Consider the following 12,294-nt stretch of genomic DNA (forward strand, 5'->3'; position numbering starts at 1 on the left):
TTGTAAAAATCTCTTAGAGGCTGATTTTAAAGCAATTAAATTTCTTTTTTATTAAAAATCACAGGTATTAAAAAGATAATTGTGTTGGGAACTGGGGTTTTTGGTTTTTCTTTGTCAGGTTTTTTCTGTTCCCTGCTGCTTCCACTTTCATCCACCAGATGGTGACAAGAGGCTCCACACCTGGAGGAGCGTGCCTGTGGTTCAGCGCACCTCTGTTTCATCATCCAATTATCCTGGAGCTTAAGAGGAGCAGCCTGCCAGCACTTCAGCACCTGAGTGTTTGCCAGCAATGGTACTCTGCACTGTTTTCTTCTTAGAAGATCAACTAGTAATCGATTCTTGTTGCCTTTTTCCGTTTGAAACCCTAGACCTGGCTTTGGATTTCCTCCCTCGTAACGCCGTGGATAGTTACCCACTGGTTCACTTCTTCATCTCAACAGTTTAACCATGAACCATTCCTGGATTTCCCAGGTGGCAGTTGGCTCGCTCCTCTGTTCTCCTCCACGTCTGAACTTACCTGTCCACTCTCCACCACAGCCTCCTGTCATGCTCCGTGTTTTTTCTGTGTGTTTATTTTGAGTTTCCTGTGTGTCTGAGTCTCCATGTTGTCCTGTTTCCCAGGTGTGTCTCGTTTCCTTGATTACCCTTTGTGTATTTAACCCCACCTGTGTCCTTTGTTCCTCGTCAGGTCCTATGTCTCCTAAGGTCTCATTTGGCTTCTAGTCTTTGTCGTCTGTGTGCCCAGTCCATTGTCTCACCTTTTATGTAACCAGTTGCTACCGGTGTCGAGCCCTGGGTTCTGCTCGGCCGTGCTGCCCAGTATTCTGGACATTTTTGGACTGTGTTATTCCGGATAAGCTTCATTAAACAACCATCATCTTCATACCTGGGTCTAAAGGACACCCACAAAGGAACTGAAGCAACAAATTCTTCTCCTCTTGGTGGAAGTAACCTGCAAATCAAATAAGATCAGTCTAATTTCTCTGAAGTTCCAGTTTTCCAATTTCCCTACACTCACTGTCTTCCTTTCCTGCTCTTCAGTGGGTGGATGATCTTGTGTCCCTGCCCCCAGGATCAGACCCTTTCACCAACCTTTTCATATTGTTCAATAAACTTTATTTATCTTATTTTCTGTTCTCCTGGTGTTGGTCTGCATGAGGGTTAAGAAACTGGAACCCATCATGACAAATTGACAGTATTTACTCAGTATCTACAAGCATGGTGCATCAGATGGATGTCAGGCATGCGCAGCAACATTTGTTTCTTACTACTGCTCCCCTGTGGTCCATGTTGCTTAGCAACAGCAGGAGAGGATGAAGAACAAAGACCTGCAGCATCATCAGCACTGTGGTACAGTGGATCCTTCCTGATTCACTGAAACATGACATCTGTTCATTCTGCAGAGCTCATGGCGCCTCCTCACGGTAAATCTACATCACTGCAGGAAAGAAGAAAATGCAATTAGACTAGTATACAGAGCATTTCATAATATTTAAATTCTCATAGAAAGCTTCATGTATATTAGCAGCTCTAGACAAGGCAATGGAACTTTATTTATATAGCACCTTTCAGCCAAAGACAATTCAAAGTTTTTGTACAAGAAAATTAGAAATAGATTAAAAATAAACAAAATTAACATTGAAATTTTGAATATAACAAATGAATAGAATTTAAAAAATGTAAGAATAGGCAACATCAAATAAGGAGGTTTTTAAGATGTTTTAAATAAACTCAAGGTAGGGGCAGTCTTGCAATCAGCAGGAAGTTTATTTCAGAGTGTTGGAGCATAAAAACTAATAGCTGCTTCAGTTCTAACTACCGGAACAGTTAGAAGGTTTGATTCTGATTATTGTAAAGGTCTGAATGGTTTATATGGTTGAAGAGGATCAGAAATGTTCTATTCATCTACAGGTCTTTTTACCAACATGGCTTGAAGCCCAATCTGGTTCCAGAAGATGCTTTCCAACATTTCGTGTGCTTCAATAGAAAAAGAGGTTCAACCCTTTTTTTTTTCATTTTTTTTTTTTACCATTTTTTTCTCTGAAGAGTTTTTTGCTAGTGGTTTGTATTTTTTGTGACAGTAGGCAGACAGGAAAGAGGGGAGAAGACATGCGGCAAAGGTAGTCAGTAATGGGAGTCAAGCCCACGACGTCCACGTCGAGGACTGAGGCCTCCAAGCGTGGGGCGTGCTAACCCCCTGCTCCAGGGCCGTGCAGAGACCTTTGGAGGGGCAGGGGCTCAAATTTAAAAAAGGGGCACATTGAACAAAAACTCTGTACAACAACACAGCAACAACCCATATTAATCAAGAATCTAATTGGATCCTACTACATCATTGTCATCATCCAGGGAAATGCAAAGCAAATATAATCTATATTTTCCCCAACAGGTTTAAAGTTTCTGTTTCTGCTGCTGACAATACTGGAGGTCTGAGTTGATCTGAGATTGTCGCTGTTAAACAGATCAGAGGAGAGAAAGTCTCTGGTTATAAAGTTATAAAATAAGCAAAATTGCTGCCATTTTACTAATTAAGCTCTAATAATATCTATTTAACCTCTAGAACAACCTGGATGCAGAATGATTTATAGATCAAAAAAGCTCAAAGGGGTTTGATGTTAGCAACTCTGAGACCTACAATTATAAGACTGGAATATCAAGGCAAAGAAAACTGAGTAGCTGCTGGTAGGGGCCATTCAGGGGCCCCTAGAAATTGTAAGACAGGCCATAGATCTAAACTTGTAGCATCATTTATAGAGAATGACAATGTTAGATTTTATTTAATGCATTCAGCTGAGAAAAAAAATTGTACATTTAGGATTTAATTAGGACGTTTACTTTGTAGAAGTTTAAATAATCATCTTGACAGTTTGATTGTTGTTACCATGGCTACAATATGATGTAATCTTTGTGTTTGAATTAGGTTTGTTCACAAATACATCACAGCAAATAACCAATAATCAGTGATTGATTTTAAACTGGGCCAATAAACCTGGTCTCCCTCTCACAGATTCATCCCCCGGTGAGCAGATTAATGTTTGGATGGGCCAAAATTTTCTCCAACTAAATAAAAACAAAACTGAAATATTAGGGTTTTTACCAAAAGAGCATAGATTAAGTATAATCCCCCACCTTCAGTCCATTGGATTAAAATGCTCTGATGAAGCCAAGAATCTGGGGGTGATTATGGATCCTAATCTGAATTTTATTAACCACATCAAATCTATCATAAAAACATCATAAACTACCATCTAAAAAACATTGCTAAAGTTAGACGACTCTTTTCCCCACAAGACTCTGAAAAATTAGTTCACGCCTTTGTTTTTAGTCGACTCGATTACTGCAACGCTATTTTTACTGGATTATCAAAAAAAGCAATAAGACTGCTCCAGCTTCTCCAGAATGCCGCTGCAAGAGTCCTGACTAAAACAAAAAGAGATCAGCATTTCAGTCCAGTTCTAAGATCCCTGCACTGGCTGCCTGTTACTCAAAGAATAGACTTTAAAATCTCCTTAATGGTTTACAAAGCACTTCACAATAGAAACCCAGACTACATTTCTGATCTTCTTCAACCATATAAACCACTCAGACCTTTAAGATCATCACAATAAAATTTTCTAGCTATTCCGAGAGTCAGAACCAAACATGGTGAAGCAGCTTTTAGTTTTTATGCTCCAACACTATGGAATAAAGTTCCTGCTCACTGTAAGACTGCCCCTACCTTGAGTTTATTTAAAACAAGGTTAAAAACCTTCTGTGAATTTCCCGTTTCCAAGAACCCTGAACTCATCAGTCTGCTCTGCCTCTCTAGTGAGCTCATTGCTCCATGAAACCGTTTCCTCCCTGGGTCTGACCAGAGCTTCAACTATCTTCACTGGCCGAGTTACAATAAACCAAATTTTACTGAATATACCTCTCCTGTATTGTGTTCTGCATGTGGGTCTGAAAATTTTCAGCCATCATGACAGTTGCAGGTAGCAATAGACTGAAATTCAGGTGGTAACGCGACAGGAGGGTTTGTGAGTCTGTCAACTGTTGCAAATAAATCTGGAGCATTGTTAATGTTTTTGTTTATGACATCTGCAAAGAAAGCCTGTCTTGCATGTTTGAGTGTTAAATGATAGTAACGTAGATTTTCTTTATAGATGTCATAATGAAGGTGAAGTTTACAGCAGAGTTGTCTTGCAGATCGAACTCTTTGTGCATTTCTCCATGGAGATTTCTTCTTACCAGACACAACCTTCATTTTAATGGAATCAATGAAATCTGAAACTTTAGACTGAAAATCTTTTACCAATTGTAGAATAAAATAATTATTCACAGTATGTTTACTTTTCTTTGAAGTTTATTTAATATTAATCTTACGATGTTTAATCAGTTTATTATATTTTACTCAGTCTCACAGAGTCATTGTTTCTCTTCTGTCCTTCACAAGTTTTCTCCAGAGTGTCAGAAGCCTAGAAACAAGTGATAAGTAACTAACTATCAAACCTCCGGAGTTACAGACCAGACCCAACGGCTGAGTGATTATTATTAGGCACAGAATATTCTTTCTGAAACTGGTTTTTAACTAAAGGTTGCATTTTTCTCACTATGTGTATTAATCTGATAAGTTTTTTTTAGAATATCGTTGATGACACCCTGTCTGTTTATGAAGGACATTAAACAGTAAATAAATAGAAGTGATTCCGTTGTCTAGTCAGATCTCTTCTGAGTTCTCTGTCTGAACAGATGTAATAAAGCTGTTTTGTTCTCTCTTTTTAACAAGGTTTGGACTTTGTTAATTTTTGTACTCCACACAACTTATCTACGTCATTACAGCTTATGTCATGTTTGGATCTAATTTCTTAACCCACATGCAGAACACAACAGGAGAAACGGAATCAGTGCAACAATGTTTATTGAATACAGATAAATGGATAGATGGATGAGGGTTTCTCCTGGGGCAGGATTACGGAGTCGCTGGCGCACTGAAGAATGACAGATAATTGGTGAGTTCAAAGCGGTAGGAAATGTGAGTTAAACAAGAACGGTCTTACTTGTGAAGATGAGTAACTGCTACGGAGAGGGGTGTAAGGTTAGGGCTCGGAGATCGTCTCCTATTTCTGGTCCTGGGCGGTGATCCGGGTTCCAGTGAGGAGGCTCCGTAAAGCAACGGGGTGGCTGCGGTGGAGGGCGGACAGGTGGGTTCAGGTGCGAAGGCCAAACAGAGGAACGGTCCGACTGCTAACTGGTAGGTCCGGGTTTGGCTTCAGATACAACTGAGGGGGTGGACGTGGAGCTCGGGCAACCAGTGGATATTGACCACGGCGTCTCGAGGGAAGATTTCCGGAAGCCCAGAACGAGCTCTTCACAAAGAGGTCACACGGCGTCACTAGGAGCACCTGGGAACAGGGAAGGCAACAAAGGATTACTGGGAGAATTCTCGTAGGAAAAATACACAGAGAGTAACTCTGGGTGGGTTCAAGGTACCATCACTGGTAAACACTCATGCAAAGAAGTTCTTCTTCTTCTTGATTTTATTGGCGGTTGGCAACAAACTTTAAGTAGCACTACCGCCACTTACTGGTATGGAGTGTGGTTCTAGATGGACTATCAATTTATATAAATACTTGTATACTCCTACACATACCATTAATAGATAAATTAAATAAATACATTTTATATTTATATATGCATACATACTCTCATCCATTTTTATACATATCTTTATAATCCACCCCTCTAGATCATGCACATATTCACACACACACCTACTATAATCAAATTCTTTGAAATAATTTAGTTTTCTTTAAATATTTAATAATTATTTGTATATGTTTACTCCCCAAATTCTTCCTCAAAATATCTAACAAATTAATCTTTTCCTTAATACATTCAAACTCTCCTTTCATACATCTTCTTTCTCTTTCATACTTATGGCATTCTAACATAACATGTTCTATTGTTTCATATCTGTCACAATAATCACATTTTCCATTATTATGCTTTTGTATTTTAAAAAGTGTATAATTAAGTCCTGTATGCCCAAATCTTAATCTTGTTATCACCCTTCCCTCCTTTCTATTTCTTCTTCCATTTCTTTTTTCTCCTACTATTTTCTGAATTTTATAAAACCATCTTCCTGTTTTTTCTTCATCCCACCTTTTTTGCCATTTTTCCATCAGTTTTTCTTTAACCATACTCTTTCCCTCAGATTTACTTGTTTTAACTGCAAAACTAATATTATTATGAATTGCCCTTTTTGCCATTTTATCTGCCGTCTCGTTTCCTTCTACCCCAATATGTGCTGGAACCCATACAAATACAACTATCAGGCCCATATTCTGTATTCTATACAATGTATAAAATATTTCTAATAATATATCCATCCTACTATCTGATTGAAAATTTTTTAAACTTAATAATGCTGAGCTTGAATCTGAACATATCACTGTTTTTAATGGTTTTATTTCTTCTATCCATTGTAAAGCTAACAATATTGCCAACATTTCTCCTGTGTAAACTGATAACCCATCTGTGCTCCGTTTTCCTATTTTTAAATCGAATTCTGGTACCACAAAAGCTACTCCTATCTTCCCATTTATCTTTGACGCATCTGTATAAATTTGAATATATTGATAATAATTGTTTAAATGTATCTGTACTGAATATCTATCTACCGTGTATGATTTATCTTGTTTCTTTTCCATTATTGACATGTCTACATTTGCTTCTGGTAAAATCCATGGCGGTATTATTGACATTGGTGTTTGACTTATTTCTAAACTATCAATCTTGAATTCTTTTATTTTATTTCCAATATTCCATCCAAAACTCCTCATTTCTTTCTTTTCTTTTTCCCAACATGGACCTAAAATTTCCCAAGTTGAATGATCAATTTTATTGCTTTGTAAATTTAACCAGTAATTTATTTCTAGTTTTGTTCTTCTTAAGTTTAATGGCATTTCTCCCATTTCTACTTGTATTGCAGCTGTTGGTGTGGTTTTAAATGCTCCAGTACATAATCTTAATGCCTGATGTTGAATAATGTCTAATTTATTCAGATGTGTTTTAGCTGCTGAACCGTAAACTATGCAACCAAAGTCTATGTTAGATCTTATCATTCCATTATAAATCTGTTTCAGTGATTTTCTATCTGCTCCCCAGTCACTGCCAGCCAAGGGTTAGGGTTAGGGTTAGGGTTAGGGTTAGGGTTAGGGTTAGGGTTAGGGTTAGGGTAGGGTAAGGGTTAGGGTTAGGGTTAGGGTTAGGGTTAGGGTTAGGGTAGGGGAATTGATTCCTCCTAAAGGAGGTAGGTGCTCTGGCCCTCCACTCCTGGGGTCCTCCCCGGCCCCAATCCCTGTAAGGACGGTCAAACTGTAGGGTTAGGGTTAGGGTTAGGGTTAGGGTTAGGGTTAGGGTTAGGGTTAGGGTAAGGGTTAGGGTTAGGGTTAGGGTTAGGGTTAGGGTTAGGGTAAGGGTTAGGGTTAGGGTTAGGGTTAGGGTTAGGGTTAGGGTTAGGGTTAGGGTTAGGGTTAGGGTTAGGATAAGGGATGAAAACCAGAAAAGTCAAGTGAGCAAGCTCTATAACTCAAAAAGTAAAGGAGGTATGGGGCCCATACTGGGCCCAGAGGGGGACACTGGGGGGACCCACAATCTATTAAAGTTTGGTGGGTGTGGCTGCTTTCCTTGACATAGCTGCCATTGACTCCCATACATTGAAAAAAAGTGAGCAAGCTCAATAACTCAAAAAGTATAAGTCCAAACTTGGGTACACTGGGTCTAGGGGGGGTCCCTGGGGGTGCCCCACCTGCCCACCAAGTTTGGTGGTCCTGGCCCCTCCCCTTCCTATAGCTGCCATAGACACCCATTCATTTTCGACTTTTTTTAGGAGCGTCGGATCGAGGTGGGAGTCGGTTCTCCGTGCTCAGGGCGAAGCCCTGAGTGCGGGGATGTGCTTTATGAGTGGTTTGGTGGACTTGAGAAAAGTGGTGAAAATGGACCAAGTGTTGGTGTTGGGGGTCCATATGGGAACCTTACCAGAGTGTGTTTTGGAGCATTTTGGGCGGTCTGGACATGGTCCTGGGAGAGGTATTTTGGCCCGTGCTCAGTGCGAAGCACTGAGTGCGGAGGCGTGAGACTGTCTTAGGAGCGCTCAGGGCGAAGCCCTGAGTGCGTGGGAGTGTGTTGGTGGACTTGGGCCAAGTCATGAAAATGGACCAAGTGTTGGTGTTGGGGGTCCATATGGGAACCTTACCAGAGTGTGTTTTGGAGCATTTTGGGCGGTCTGGACATGGTCCTGGGAGAGGTATTTTGGCCCGTGCTCAGTGCGAAGCACTGAGTGCGGAGGCGTGAGACTGTCTTAGGAGCGCTCAGGGCGAAGCCCTGAGTGCGTGGGAGTGGGTTGGTGGACTTGGGCCAAGTCATGAAAATGGACCAAGTGTTGGTGTTGGGGGTCCATATGGGAACCTTACCAGAGTGTGTTTTGGAGCATTTTGGGCGGTCTGGACATGGTCCTGGGAGAGGTATTTTGGCCCGTGCTCAGTGCGAAGCACTGAGTGCGGAGGCGTGAGACTGTCTTAGGAGCGCTCAGGGCGAAGCCCTGAGTGCGTGGGAGTGGGTTGGTGGACTTGGGCCAAGTCATGAAAATGGACCAAGTGTTGGTGTTGGGGGTCCATATGGGAACCTTACCAGAGTGTGTTTTGGAGCATTTTGGGCGGTCTGGACATGGTCCTGGGAGAGGTATTTTGGCCCGTGCTCAGTGCGAAGCACTGAGTGCGGAGGCTAAGCCCCAGGGCCCTGAGTGCGTGGGAGTGGGTTGGTGGACTTGGGCCAAGTCATGAAAATGGACCAAGTGTTGGTGTTGGGGGTCCATATGGGAACCTTACCAGAGTGTGTTTTGGAGCATTTTGGGCGGTCTGGACATGGTCCTGGGAGAGGTATTTTAGTGCTCAGGGCACTGAGTGGAGGCGTGAGACTGTCTTAGAGCGCCAGGCGAAGGGTTAGGTGGGGGGGGGTGTTAGGTGGTTAGGGGTTAGGTTAGGTTAGGGTTAGTTAGGGGTTAGGGGTTAGGTTAGGGTTAGGTTAGGGTAGGGAAGGGGGTAGGGTTAGGTTAGGTTAGGGTTAGGTTAGGGTTAGGTTAGGGGTTAGGTTAGGTAAGGGGTTAGGGTTAGGGGTTAGGGAAGGGTTAGGGGTTAGGGTTAGGGGGTTAGGGGGGTTAGGTAGGTTAGGTTAGGGGTTAGGGGTTAGGTTAGGTTAGGGTTAGGGGTTAGGTTAGGGTAGGTTAGGGGTTAGGGTTGGGGGTTAGGGTGAGGAGGTTAGGAGGTTGTTAGGGTTGGTTAGGTTAGGTTAGGTTAGGTTAGGTTAGGTTAGGTTAGTGTAGGTTAGGGGGTTAGGTTAGGTTAGGAGGGTTAGGGTTTAGGTGGTTAGGTTAGGTTAGGTTAGGTTAGGTTAGGTTGGGGTTAGGGGTTGGGGTTAGGGGTTAGGGTTAGGTTAGGTTAGGTTAGGTTAGGTTAGGTTAGGGTTAGGTTAGGTTAGGGTTAGGGTTAGGGGGTTAGGTTAGGGTTAGGTTGGGGTTAGGGGAGGGTAGGTTAGGGTTAGGGGTTAGGGGGTTGGTTAGGTTAGGGGTTAGTTAGTTAGGGGTTAGGTTAGGTTAGGTTAGGTTAGGTTAGGGTTAGGTTGGGGGGTTAGCTAGGGTTAGGGGTTAGGTTGGGGTTAGTTAGGTTAGGGTTAGGTAGGTTAGGGTTAGGGTGTTAGTTGGAGGGTTAGGTTAGTTGGTTAGGAGGTTAGGTTGGGTTAGGGTAGGGGTTAGGTTAGGTTAGTTAGGGTTAGGTTAGGTTAGGTTAGGTTAGGTTAGGTTAGGGTTAGGGTTAGTTAGAGTTGGTTGGGTTAGGTTAGTTAGGTTAGGGTTAGGTTAGGGTTAGGGTTAGGTTAGGAGTTAGGTTAGGTTAGTTAGGTTAGGTTGGGGTTAGGTTAGGTTAGGTTAGTTAGGTTAGGTTAGGTTAGGTTAGGTTAGGTAGGGTTAGGTTAGGTTAGGTTAGGTTAGGTTAGGTTAGGTTAGTTAGGTTAGTTAGCTAGGGTTAGGTTAGGTTAGGGGTTAGGTTAGGTTAGGTTAGTTAGGGGTTAGTAGGTTGGGGCAAGGGGTAGGGTAGGGTTAGGTTAGGTTAGGTTAGGTTGTTAGGGGTTAGGGTTAGGGGTTAGGTTGGGGGTTAGGGGTTAGGTTAGGTTAGGGTTAGGTTAGTGTAGGAGGAAGGGTTAGGGGGTTAGGTTAGGGGGGTTAGGGTTAGGTTAGGGTTAGGGTTAGGGGTTAGGGTTGGGGTTAGGGTTAGGGGTTAGGGGGTAGGGGGTTAGGGGGGTTAGGTTAGGGGGTTAGGTTAGGGGTTAGGGTTAGGGAAGGTTAGGTTAGGGTTAGGGTTAGTTAGGGGTTAGGGGTTAGGGTTAGGGTTGGGGGGGTTAGGGTTAGGGTTAGGGTTAGGTTAGGTTAGGGGTTTAGGTTAGGGGTTAGGTTAGGTTAGGTTAGGGTTGGGGCAAGGTTAGGGGCAGGGGCAAGGGTTGGGGTTAGGCTAGGTTGGTTGGGGTTAGGGGTTGGGGTAGGTTAGGGTTAGGGTAAGGTTGGGGTTAGGTTAGGCAGGGTAGGTTAGGTAGGTTGGGGAGGGTTAGGGTTAGGGGTTAGGTTAGGGGTTAGGCAAGGGTTAGGTTAGGGTTAGGTTAGGTTAGTTAGGTTAGGTTAGGGGTTAGGTTAGGTTAGGTAGGGGTTAGGGGGTTAGGTAGTTAGGGGTTAGGTTAGGGGTTAGGGGTTAGGTTAGGTTAGGTTGTGGGGTTAGGTTAGGTTAGGGGTTAGGTTAGGTTAGGGAAGGGGGGTTAGGTTAGGTTAGGTTAGTTAGGGTTAGGTTAGGTTAGGGGTTAGGGGTTAGGGCTAGGGTTAGGTTAGGTTAGGTTAGGTTAGGTTAGGTAGGGAAGGGTTAGGGGGTTAGGGGGGTAGGGGTTAGGCTAGGGTGGGGGTTAGGGGTTGGTTAGGTTAGGCTAGGTTAGGAGGTTGGGGTTAGCTAGAGGTTAGGTTAGGTTAGGGTAGGGTTAGGGTTAGGGGTTAGGGTTAGGTTAGGTTAGGTTAGTAGGGTTAGGTTAGGTTAGGTAGGGTTAGGTTAGGTTAGGTTAGGGTTAGTTAGGGGTTAGGTTAGGTTAGGGGTTAGGTTAGGTTAGGAGGGTTAGGTTAGGGGTTAGGGGTTAGGTTAGGTTAGGTTAGGTTAGGGGTTAGGGGTTAGGTTAGGGCAAGGGTTAGGTTAGGTTAGGGTTAGGCAAGGGTTAGGGTTAGGGAAGAAGGGTTAGGTTAGGTTAGGTTAGGGTTAGGCAGGGTTAGGGTTAGGTTAGTAGTTAGGGGTTAGGGTTAGGCAGGTTGTGGGGTTAGGGTTAGGGGTTAGGTTAGGTTAGGGGTTAGGTTAGCTAGGGTAGTTGTAGGGTTAGGTTAGGAGGTTGTTAGGGTTAGGTTGGGTTAGTTAGGGTTAGGGGTTAGGTTAGTAGGTAGGTTAGGTTAGGTTAGGGGTTAGGGGTTAGGTTAGGGTTAGGGTTGCAGGTTAGCTAGGTTAGGTTAGGTTAGGTTAGGGTTAGGGTTGGGGGTTAGGTTAGGTTAGGTAGGTTAGGTTAGGGGGTTAGGTTAGGTTAGGTTAGGTTAGGGGTTAGGTTAGGGGTTAGGTTAGGTTAGGTTAGGTAGGGTTAGGTTAGGTTAGGTTAGGTTAGGGTTAGGTTAGGTTAGGGGTTAGGTTAGGTTAGGTTAGGTTAGGTTAGGTTAGGGGTTAGGTTAGGTTGGGGGTTAGGTTAGGTTAGGTTAGGTTAGGTTAGGCTAGGGAAGGGGTTAGGGGTTAGGGTTAGGCTAGCTAGTTAGGTTGGGGTTAGGTTAGGGAAGGTAGAGGTTAGGTTAGGGTTAGGTTAGGTTAGGTTAGGTTGGGGTTAGGGGTTAGGTTAGGTTAGGGTTAGGGGGTAGGTTAGGTTAGGCAGTTAGGTTAGGCTAGGTTAGGTTAGGTTAGGCTAGGGGGGTTAGGGGTTAGGTTAGGGTTAGGGTTAGGTTAGGGGGGTAGGGTTAGGGTTAGGTTAGGGCAAGGTTAGGTTAGGGTTAGGTAGGGTTAGGGTTAGGTTAGGTTAGGTTAGGGTTAGTAAGGGTTAGGTTAGGTTAGGGTTAGGTTAGGTTAGGTTGTGGGGTTAGGGTTAGGTTAGGGTTAGGTTAGGGTTAGGGTTAGTTAGGTTAGGGTTAGGTTAGAAGGGTTAGGGTTAGGTTAGGGTTAGGGTTAGGTTAGGTTAGGTTAGGGTTAGGTTAGGGTTAGG

Source organism: Gambusia affinis, linkage group LG01, assembly GCF_019740435.1.
Source record: "Gambusia affinis linkage group LG01, SWU_Gaff_1.0, whole genome shotgun sequence".
In the NCBI taxonomy this organism is placed as follows: Eukaryota; Metazoa; Chordata; class Actinopteri; order Cyprinodontiformes; family Poeciliidae; genus Gambusia; species Gambusia affinis.